We start from the raw sequence: 12,260 nt of genomic DNA, 5'->3' as shown, positions 1-12,260 counted from the left end.
ATCAACTGTTGGTTTCCCCCCCCCCCATTCTAAAAAGCCGATGTGAATAATTCTTGCTATTTCCTTTATGGCGTGACAATATAACACAGGCTCTTAAAAGCAGAGGTAGCATTTAAAATGACAGTGATGGGCTGCGTGGTCATCTGTTTGCTTTTTTTCTGGTGTCCCGGTGGCTATCCTGCTCTCAAGCTCTGTCCTAAACAATTTGTTGGCTTCCATGTCACAATTATACAGTCGCTTTAGCAAAGTGCAGCAGCTCTGATGAAACAGTCTCAGTTTCAATTTGTGTTTTCATACAAACCTATAGTCCTCTCTCATAGAAAAGCCTGTGTGTGACAGAAAAACAATTTATCCACCTCCACGTGTAATTTCCGCGGAGTTGTGATGTGCCACCAGTCAGAACTCCTTAATTACTCCTCTGTTACAGTAATGATGAGACTGTGATCCTGATGCATTCAGATAATGGTGAGTTTTCATTTTACTCGTCTTTGTTTGTCAGATATGTAAGATATTGGATGAGGCAGCAGCACAAACACACATGATTGTGTTTTTACTTTTATCTCCATACACAGTTGATAAAAGACCCATACAGGTTCATATACACGCATAACAACATCTGTCTACCACAATTTACCACTCTGTCCCCTGCAACAGCAGATGTACCACACTGTTAAGTACATTGCAGTAAATTATTTGCTGTGTTTGTGCTGTGCTTGATTGGACGAAGCAACTTCAAATAAGTAAATGAATGTGCAACTCCTGCATGTCAAAACCACTGTTTAAGTCGTGTATAATTTCTAACTCTCTGGCAATAAGCCAAGTGTATCACATGAAAACATATTGTGCTGCCAGCCTCCCCAGCAACGCTTTTGGTAATCAGTTGTTTCAACAAATTTTCAAGTAAAAATTCCAAACACTGCTACTTCCAGTTTTTCCAATATGAGAGTTTGCTGCTTTCTTTGTCATATATACTGTATATAGATATCTTGAAGCTCATCAAGAGAATGCGAGAATGAGTGTGCAAAGCAGTAATCAGAGCAAAGGGGCTACTTTGAAGAAACTAGAATATAAGACATGTTTTCAGTTATTTCACACTTTTTTGTTAAGTTCATAATTCCACGTGTTCATTCATAGTTTTGATGCCTTCAGTGATAATCTATAATGTAAATAGTCGTGAAAATAAAGGGAAAAAATTGAATGAGAAGGTGTGTCCAAACTTTTGGCCTGTACTGTGTGTATTATATATATATATATATATATATATAATATTAGGGTTGCACGATATAAGGAAAATTTGCAATAAGTGAATAACGTTGAATATTGCGATGATATTACTTGCGATAAATAAACAAATATTAAACTGTACTCAGGTTCTGCTGCTGTCAGTATTCTGCTAAAATACAACAAATTGCGTGTTGAATTTAAAGCAAATCAAATTAATTTAATAATTTCCAACATTTATTTATGGAACAAATTGAACATCGAATTGAATGTAAAAGGCACCACTAAAAAGAATGACTCTGCATTTTTCAACTGATATTTTCTTTTAGCTAATACAAAATAATCTATAACTATGGTTAGCCAACAGACGTGCTGTGAAACAAAGAGACCATTTAGTTGTAGATAATGTAATCAGGCAGATGCTTCATGTGCTATCAACTCGCAGAGTCTTTCAGTAATGCACAAGACAAATCCACAAGAATCCCACGCTTCAAATCCTTTTATTCACAGCGTATGAACACCTGAACTAAAGTCGTCCTATGTTTGACTGCCATCAACGTGTTTCTCAGAGATCCGTTAACAGCCCATGGAGCACACAACAAGGACCTAGATTTCTAGGTTTTAAGTAGCCGAGACAAGAGCAGTAGCATCAGTGACTGCAGTGCATCGCATATAACTGTGGGCTGATTGGAAGCTGTGATTGAAAATAGCCCCTTACAGCAGAGACAGGGTGAAAATTGCAATCCCCACGTATGCAGCCTACACATCTATATCAATCAAGAAGCACAGCTGCACTCACAATTGAGATATACACATCCATTTTGCACAATCACCACTCACCGTAGGTAATTGTCTTCCTCTGAAATGTACAGGTCGGCAGGGGGGCGCCTGGGTAGCTCACCTTGTTGATCCCATGTAGATGGGTACTGTTTGACGCAGCCGCCGCGGGTTCGACCGCGACCTGCAGCCCTTTACTGCATGTTGTTTTTCGTTGCATCAGACGCTGACAGCCACTGTCCAAACGGCCGCATTTTACGTGTTCAGAGTGAGAATGGGTTGGCATGTCAAGTTTTCTCATCTTTACAACAACAAATGTTTTGTAAGTTTTTGAAACAACGGGTTCTTGATATCAGACAGAGGTGGACTAAAGCAGGCATCTTGTTCCAGCTAGCAATCGTTTTATTGCCAGCTCGAATGACTGTTGCTAGCAGATCTTTATCAGCTCTAGCTAGGTTGCTAAATAAACGAATGCTGACTCATAATTGGATGTAACCTGTAACCCCACAAACCAGTGTAGAGCTTATGATGTGCTAATTCTTGGGCTTGGAAGCAATGCTTGGTCACCACTGTAGACAGTAAGCTAGTTAGCCGGACATGCTAACAATTGCAGTTTACTTTAGAGCAGATAACACATACTGTAGTTTAATCCATTTCTTACACTTTTGTTTTTGTGTTTTAAGAAAGACTAAAAAAAAGAAGGGATTGTCATTATTTACAGTATTTGAATATAGCAAGATAATATGGAAACATTGAGTAGGAGTGTACAGCTATAGGGCGGCGGTGATGGGTCCATAATCATTTTTCGTGCAGACAGGAAATGTTAATATTAGATGTTTTGATTCACTGTCTAAGGCTTGTGAAAATGAGTATGCAATACATTTGGCTTGGAAACGCCTGCTGCTCTGTCTCTCCCCCATCCAGCAATGAACAGAAGATGAAATGATTCATCACAGCGGAGACAGCTTCCGGAGAATGAGATGAGATGAGAGTGGGAACGATGTCATTTTGTATCTCCCAGGGAAAAACACAAAGGGAAGATGAATTGTAGCTGCTGGGGCTGATAGTACACTATCCCTGGCTGGCACTGAAACTGGCAGCACCCCACAGGTGCGATAGTGCTATGATACTTGTCCAGCACCTGTAGTCAAAGAAGCAATACACCTGTCATGTTGCCTTCTCGTCGCTGCTGAACAGAACGTCTGCACAGCTCGGACAAACTGAACGTCAGTGAGGCTCAGATGGGATACGATCTAGATTGGAGCAGGTCATCCAGTCCCATGGGTGCTGACCCAAATCTTACTTTTGGCTAACTGTACCCCAACTAGGTCTGGCATGTTGTTCTTTACAAGTCTAGAAGAAGCTAGTTTTTTTTTTTCTCTTTTTAGATATGAAGCACATCTGAAGGCCACTTGTATGTGTCATTGACACATACAAGTGGCCTTCTGTTGGTTCTCCATTCATTCGTGTCTAATGAAACAATATCACAAAATGAAACCACCTCTTGTAATGAATTGAGAGGGGGGTGCTCACGGTGTTTTGTTCTTGCACTGTAGAAACGAAGAGATAAATTTCACTTGAGTGAGGCTGGATTGTGGAAGGTGCCCTCTGGTCTGTTCTATTCACCAAGGCATTCCTAAAATATTTAATTTTCCGTGCATGTGTCTTTGAGAGGATTTGTGGTTTGCTGCATTTATAAAGCTAAAGCCATAATAATTACTTAACTAATTTGCAGCATTTGTGCTAAACCGATAAGACTTCCTCTTTAATGGGATTCAGAGGCTAGCATCAATAATGTGACTGCTTGGGGTAGAAGTGATTTAAAGCCCATTTCACACTTGGCTTCAAAAGGAGAGTGACGGCTTGGCATTCTCTGATTCACACAGCTGCCATCGTGACCACATCCTATCCACAAGCTCTGCATTTAATGCCAACAAACAAACTTGAAGTTGGAGGATATGTTCCTCTCAAAAGTTCTCTCGGTTTTTCTCTCCATCTGTGATTGTCTTTGTTAAAGTGAGACTGTAATCAACGATCCACACTGCATGTCAATATTTTTCAGTAGCACACAACTCTGTATACTGAGGAGTTGCATCCATATTGACAAAATCACACTTAACCATAATGCCAATGCAGGTCGTAGTGTGGGTGATGGATGGGTGCGGAACAGGGCTGATTTTCGTGCAGAGGACCCAGGTTTGCATCCTGTCAGAAATCTGCAATTAATGTTTGCCTCCAAAAAAACAGACCAAGAGTCTACATTTATGGGAATGGCTCTCAAGGGTTGTAATTAGGCACAGTGGTGCTTTAAGCTAAATGCTACCATTGGATCAAATTGAAATTTTGACCTGATGATGCCGCTATGAAAGGTCAGGGGGGATCAACAAATTTATTACAATTCATCTTGAAGGGAACATGTTCGTACCAAATGTCATGGCTTGTTGAGATACAGTATTTCACTCAAAACCACACATGGCACCCTCATGGTAGCGCTAGTCAGAGGATGACTACATCATCTAGGCACAATGAGTAACTGTACAAGATTTTATTTCAGTCCATGTAGTTATTGTTTAGAGAAATCACAATTCACAATTGAAAACTTTGACCCGCGACAAGAAAAGTGAAGTAATAACTCAAATCATTTTGGGAACCATGAATGTCTGAAATTTGTATATATGAAGGACAATATGTGAAGAACGGAGTGAGCGTGTCTCAATGAATGTACATACTCTGAAACCTTTAGCCAGCATGCCAGAGGGTCAGTGACTTCATTAACAGACTAATGGTACTCTGTGGAATGCTGAACACTGATGATCAACACAGAACTCTGCTGATTAAAGTCTCATTCCCCCAGTGTAAGCACTAATTATCTAGAGTGACATGCCACTATAGCTTCTCTCTGAGCTGGGAGGTCTGGGCTCTCTCTCTGCCCTCATGCTCTCCGGTCATGCACATGAGCAGCACAGGTTTCATCATGCAGCCATGGCATGGCTGTAAATAGAGCCTCACCATATAAGAAAAATGTCAAAAGATTGCGTATGATTCACGATATTGGAGGGAATTAATAATTTTTGATCATCATTCTAATTTTCATTGAAACACAAATAAAAATGTATTATAGTCATATAGTATGTATTTTTTTTTTTTTTCAAGAATCTGTACCAAATTTAGATTTTTTCTTTAGTCTTAGGATACGATTTGTAGGCCCAGGACATCTCTGCAGTAACACAATACTTAATTCAGAATGGTTTGACACATACTTTACCTTATTTGTTCTGAAATATAATCTGAGATTTGGATATTGCACAAGTCCATATTTTGATAACATTCCGATTAATTGTGCATAAACAGTGGTTTTAATTTCATACTGTTATTTCAGTAAGACAGTACTTATCATGGTATACTATACTATATTTTGTATTCAAAGTGGTCCTTTAAAAGTTTTTTCCAGTCCAAAAATCCAAAACTTGGTTTACTATCATGTATGACAAAGAAAAGCATCACATTCTCACATTAAAAAGCTGGAATTAGGAAAAAAATTCTTTTTTGCTTTACAAAACGAGTGAAACTATTTGATTATCAGAAATAGTCACCGATGTCGTCCTTGTTCCGTTGCCCCTAAATGGCCTAAATATATTGATCTGTTTTGTCATTTTAAAAATTAGTGTTTTTTGTATGAATATTATGAAATAGAAAACACCCAAATTATTTGGCAGTAAGAACATTGTGAAAGACATCTTAACAAATAACTCTTTGCTAGAAAGAAAGAAAGAGAAGAGATTAGACAACATCTTTTTGTCTTCCCACGACGAGCTGGAATCACCAGCAGACATCAACCTGGGATGTTAATTGAATGACCTCAGGAATGCATTACCCCTAGCCCATTAGTGTCTGTTCTGCCTTGAGCTCCATCCATTTGACCAGATATGGCATCTTTAGGCTGGAATGTGTTAAAACCCACAGGAAACATTTTGACTTTATCTCAACTGGAAAGCTATAAAAACTCAACTCAAAACATTGTAGATCTATAAATAAAATGTCTGTCTATGCATGTATCGTTTTAACCACCACACAGACCTGTAAGGAAGAGATAAATAGAAAGATACAGCACAAACACTGTCTTTGTGTAATTAGATTATGTTCACTCTGGTAGATTAAATTTGGTTCCTTCAGGCATCAGATGTATTGAACGTCTTGTATCTGAGAAGAGCTTTTTTTGTGCTTTCATCCCAGAACACGCAGTACTGTATACAACACAATGTGGCCAACATTTTGTGGAACCACCATTTCCTAATAAGAGACAGTTTCTTTTCATTTCCTTGAACCCCAATTTCTCCCTGATGGAAAAAAAAATTTGAGCCTTTTGAAGGTGTATATTTTATCAGACAATAAGATGAAAGGGGCTTCATGCCCATTGGCTGAAATGAACGTCTACGTCTGTTGCTGGTTGAAAAGACACGGAGATGGTTCATAATCTGATTAGACATCCATTACTTCCTCGCAGGGACACGTCACTAGCACAGGTATTCATTGTGTATATGCAAAAAATACATCAGAACATAGACTAGATACTGGAAGAATGGCATACTTAATGTTAAATGTTGCAGGAATCGTAATTGTTGTCTAGCAGATGTCTCCATGTGCATTTATGGATAAGAAATAGTCATATTTTCAGTCACACTATTAAAACTGCACTGGGGTTTATCGATGCAACCGCATCTTCATAAGCCAATATTATCTTCCACATGCCTAATGGATTCTGTGTGGGGAAAATGGACGATGGACCAATGAAAATATGTAAAACAAATATGAATTGCGTAATGGCAATTTGTCCTCCAATTCAGACTTAGATGTGCAATAATAGGCAATCATGGTCGCCTTTTCTTGTTTAAAAACAAAATCCTAAATAAAGTGGAATATAACAATCCAATTCCTAATGCATTATCTTTCATTTTAAAACAGCTCTGATTTTCTAAATATAAAAAGACCATGCATGTAATGAGGTCTGGCTGTCAGTTCTATTACTAGTATTATCAAATTACAATCCTGTTCAAAACCACTGGTATACAGTATCTTTAAACTCATTTAAAACAACCGTCACTGCTGTCATTTATTCAGTAGGGCTAACTCTTTGCCATAAAAGAAATTAACCTCAGGACATACACCAAGGGAAGGGTGTAATAAGAAAATAAGACTAAAACATAATAACGGGTCTTCTACATGACTGCGAATTTGTGGCAGTCAGCATTTAGCTTAAAATATATGTGTGAAAATGCAATCAGGGTTATCTTTTGCTGATCTTCTATTCAATCTTCTGTTTGGCTTTTGGTGTTCAGGCTAATTAGAACTAAAACTAATGATTACTTTTTAGTTTGTGAAACGTCAGAATACAGTGAAATAATGCCCATCAGAATTTCTCGTTGCCCAAGGTGATATTTCTATATTGTTCGTTTTGGCCAATCAAGTTCAAAACACAAATATATTGTATTTAGGGTGAGAACAACAGCACATTCTCTCAATTGACTAAGCACTTCATTGACAAGTTGTTTCAGCTTTGCCAAAATCGCCCAAACAAAAATGTCACTTCTAAGTTTGCAATTGTCTTTGGTTAAATACTAAGAAAATATACACTTTTGCTAATATTACTAAAACTTAACCATAGAATTTCGAACTTTAAACCTGCATTAATTGATATATTTGGCCACTTGGGTGCAACACAACAAGCTGTAAACACAACATTGACACATAACCTACAGCGAAAATAACAGCTAACAAACAGTGACTTATTTATACATTGAGCAGACACAGAGCAACAATAGCATTTGTTTAAAGTTGTGTTTCGCAGAGTCCTGCAGCGGCTGAAAACGACGCTGATGAGAGTAGAGAGACTAAATGAATGCAGTGAGGTTGCGGTAGAGATGCTCAAGTCTTTGAGCTATCAGGCAAGCTAGATTGTTGGACGCTAGATGGCCAATACTGAGCTGAATAGGTTTGCTAACCTATCAAGATGTGTTTACAGGGGCCTGATAAAATGAGATGTGGTTGAGCCAGAATCCTTTTATCTTGATACCACCACTTTTACATTCAGCACTTCTTTTGTTTGGGCCTTGATGTATGAAGTTTTCAAAGCCAAAGCTTAACGCAAGCTTAAAAGCACAGCAGATGCCGGTTTGGTCCACATGTTTGTTTGTTCTCCTCTCTTATGTGTGGCCGCGGGCAGCAGACACGTTACGTAGAACGTGTTTTGTAGGTAGGTTATATGTTACCCAGGGAGGGGAACTTCAAACGTTTCCTAAATATAAAGATTGTTCACGAGTTCCGCATCTCAAGCCTGAAGTCATTGTGTGTGAGCCTCGAGTCAGTGTCTCAAAGTTGAATCCCCATCTCTGGGTTGTGGGCCATAAAACCAATACAATGAGCTAATGCATGATATAAATCTCAGGGGATATCACGTATCTGTGAGTTCATCTCTATGAGTGGCACCTTACACATTAAACATAGTACTTTGATCCATTATCAACATGAAACATTTGATTAGAGCACCTTTTAAACACACAGAATATGAACAGATTGTGGTATAAAAGAGCGTAATTCAACACAAGTTTTGTTAGCTCTTTCACAGCAGTGATCAACAAGCAGACTTGCCTCCGCTTTTGCTTGATGTCCACATTGTTCTGGCAAATATATTGCATGTTATTCATCAGCGGAGTAGAAAAACACTTGAATCTCAGAGACTTCATCAGACTTTATGTCAAAAATGCTCTTCTGCTTGAATAAATTCCACAGGTAAATTCTGTAAAACACTTTAAAGTACAATATATTCTTCTCACAAAATGTTTTGTATACTTTTGAATTCTTCAGTGCGATTCTGAATCCCGAACCATCATAGTGGAGAATGAAAGTCACTGACAAGTCTATCTATAACAAGATGTTCCACCATGAACTTAAAGAGACAGAGTTTAATTTTTCTTTTGCCCTTGAATTTGAATGCTACCTATCTGGAGGCCTTGATTCCATCCATCGTCTCATTACTCCCTGCTTTTTATGAACCCTCTGTGATCCACTCCGGCCAAAACCCTCACCGAGGAGGAAATATATCAGAGGAGCATGTCTACTCTCTCTGCACCAGCAATCATAACACTGTGAGAAATACACTGGCTCCAAGCCCAAAGGCCAGGAGAAATTTGTTACCCATGATTATATCATTTATTCACCTGACACTGTTTTGTTGTGCTCTCTCTCTCTCTCTCTCTCTCTCTCTCTCTCTCTCTCTCTCTCTCTCTCTCTCTCTCTTCCTTGTTCGCTTCTTCATTTTTTTTGCGTGATTGAGGAGGGAGACGCGGGCTAGTCGGTACAGCCTTGGGTGAGAGAGGGAATCCTGCCACAGCTGGTGTGTTGCTCTCCCATAATGAGCAAATGTGACAAGATGAAAGTGTGTGTAGCGTTTGCCATGAGCCGCAGCCCTGGGAGGCACTTTGAGAAAAGGACAATTTAAAGATATTCATCTGCTATGCAATTGTTCGTGGACGTAAATAGATATATATATATTTTTTTCTATAAGCTGAAATCATGCCCAATTATACAGTAGACACTATCTCCCACAGCTCTGTCTCTCCTCTGTGAGTCATACTTTGAGATAGTGATTCACAGGTGATTTATTCATTCTTGTCGGAGGACCAGATGTGGTCAGAGGTGTTGCCAAACAGTGTCTGAGGATCCAGGAACTCAACCATTTTCCATTCTCGTTAAAGAGAAGTAATACGGCATAAAGTCTCCCACAGTCAAGGACAGAATAACTTCTTTGAGTAAGCAAAGCTTAGTAAACAAAGTTTATAACTTATATGGCTTAAAAGAAGTGGTGCTCAACTTAAGGAGAAGTTCTGAAGCAAGGTGTTGTTTTAGAGACAATAAGACTATGTGGCTCTAATGTAGAACTTTGGATCCCTACGACTTTAATCTAACAGGAAATTTAGTGTGTTTGTAAATTGGTTGCCTTTATATCTTTATTTAGTATAGCATCTTTACTTAACACCTTTAACAACTTACAACGTGCTTTAAAGCAACACTAGAGAACCTTTCCCGCTTCGGTCCCCCTTCAGGCTAGAACCGGAATTGTCCCATTATGTCTCATTCAAACTACAGATCCGCTACCCGATCTGGCAAAGTTGCATAGTGCGGTTATAGCCGGTAGAGAGCCGCAAAGCGAATGGAGAAGTGCCGTTCACCCTGTTATGAGTTGATAAACCTCTGAAACGATTTTGGAAACGTTATTTTAAGTTACAAAAAGTTGATTTTACCATGCACTTCTTACAGAAATGATTAAACATTTTGTAAATGATCTTTCAGAGGGTTAGATGAGAAGATTGACACAATCACGTCTGCACATTAAATCTGGTGTTATCGTGGGGGGGCACTAGCTTTGGATAAAGCCTGGACGCAGGGGAAAACCGCTGGCCTGGGTCAACATGGTTTAACAATCTGCCTTCCTCTAAAACCTCTAAAGCTCACTAACACAATGTGGCTCATACAGTATGTTTGATCAGAAAATAAACAAGGATGTAAATTGGGGGTTTTAGGGGGATTTGTGCGGTGTAACAATTTCTTACAGTTTATCCATCAGCCCAGCACTACCTTGCGTAGAGCATTTCTGGACATAGAGTTGCAAAATGGGAGTTATTTATGTTTCAATGGCCCTGGTTCCAGAAGTAAATGTTCCACTAATTGTTCTCCTGACATGACATTAGCCGTGTTTCCATCATTGTATTTATATGCACATCTTGAAGTATCTTATTTGAAAATGTTAATGGAAACAGCAAAATTCAAAGAAAAAAAACCGTTTTTATGCTTGCTTAAGACAAAGAGCAGAAACAGCTTTGCCGAATAAATTGTGACGTAGTGAACATGTAACTAACAAGACTATAGTCACCGTATTCATCGGATGGGGGAGGGATTGGAATACGGGTCCCATCCAGTGCGGCGTACACTTGTGGCTCAAGGAGCTTAGTGGAGTTGACTAATTGGTTGAACAGCTTGAATCGTAGGGCCCTGCACACGGCGTATACACAGCTGTGAATGGTTGTCTTGCTGACACCAAATGTCTCTGCCACAACCCTGTATTCTGCACAGATGGCCAACTTGTACAATGCTACCTCTTTTCATTAAGCCAAAGAACTTAGCTTCTAAACTCTTTGATTTAGCATGCCAGTTTGCAATCTACAACCATGCGTGATGTCAACTTGTGATGAAACTATGCTTTGGGTAGTCTAGTTTATTCACTCTAAACCAGTTAATGGAAATGCTTCTAATTCGCTTTTTTCTTTTTCTTTTTTGTGACATTTTAAAAGTTCACTTAAAATTTGCTTAACAATTAGATGGGAACATGGCTATTGTTATGTGATAGCAAGTTGGACCACGAGAGAAGGAATCTCTCCTTGTTGAATCCTCAGTACAAAACATTCAGATTCAGAAATACTTTATTGATCCCCGAAGGGAAACTAAATATAATATAGCATCACTTCAGATGCATCAGAAACTGAATCAGAATCAGCATTATAGCAAGATAGAGTACAAGACATAACAACATAATGCACAAGACTACACACGGTACATGTGGATACATGAAGGAATTTTTTGTGGTGACTCGGGAGGATGGGAAAAACAAACAAAAAGAGACCGAGGCAGTCAGACGGAAGCGTGGGGGGGGGATAAGGGAGGGCGTGTGCGCGTGCGCTTGTGCATGTGTGTGTGTGATATGAAGCGTCAGACTGTCCAAGTTGTTAGAGAGTTCCGTTCATTCGGCCTTGAGGAGATCAGACAATGCACAGGAGTAGATAGTAGTCCAGCTGCAGGCTGTTTACCCGCTCGGGTGTAGGATGGGGGGGGGGGTGGGGCATAGATCACAATTTCAATCCAATTTAGGTTGATTCGGCAAAATTTGACCAAATCAATGTCAATCAATTCCACTCGTCCTCAGTGTCATACGTGCATCCAATTCATGAAGTGCCCTCTGCCCCAGACCGGTCTGAGATGTTACTAGACAGTTCACTGGTCTGGTCAGCCCTCCATGTAAGCACTCTTTAAGTTCCACAGACAGCTTGTGGGTAAATTTGCTGACGGCTGTCTTACCAATTTTTCGATAGGTCAGGGAGACCCCAAGTCCGACGATCAGGAGTCCCACCAACAGAATTCCAATTATCCAAATAACGTTTTCCACAGTGAGAGGCAAACCGCTTGCTTGAGTGAAAAAATCTTGTCAATAGCGC

At 39.5% G+C, this 12,260-nt stretch overlaps 1 long non-coding RNA gene across 1 annotated transcript in view; it reads right to left on the bottom strand.

The window, feature by feature from the left end:
• Positions 1–10,195, bottom strand: part of LOC116697107 (uncharacterized) — an 18,181-nt gene extending 7,986 nt beyond the window's left edge. The window contains exon 1 of the long non-coding RNA XR_004333920.1: positions 10,045–10,195. This is a non-coding gene — a long non-coding RNA (uncharacterized LOC116697107). The remainder of the gene's footprint in view (positions 1–10,044) is intronic.
• Between the last annotated feature and the right edge of the window lie 2,065 nt (positions 10,196–12,260).

Source organism: Etheostoma spectabile, chromosome 2 (assembly GCF_008692095.1).
Source record: "Etheostoma spectabile isolate EspeVRDwgs_2016 chromosome 2, UIUC_Espe_1.0, whole genome shotgun sequence".
Classification (NCBI taxonomy): domain Eukaryota; kingdom Metazoa; phylum Chordata; class Actinopteri; order Perciformes; family Percidae; genus Etheostoma; species Etheostoma spectabile.
The sequence above is the reverse complement of the archived record's forward strand: the minus strand, read 5'-3'. Positions and strand labels throughout refer to the sequence as shown.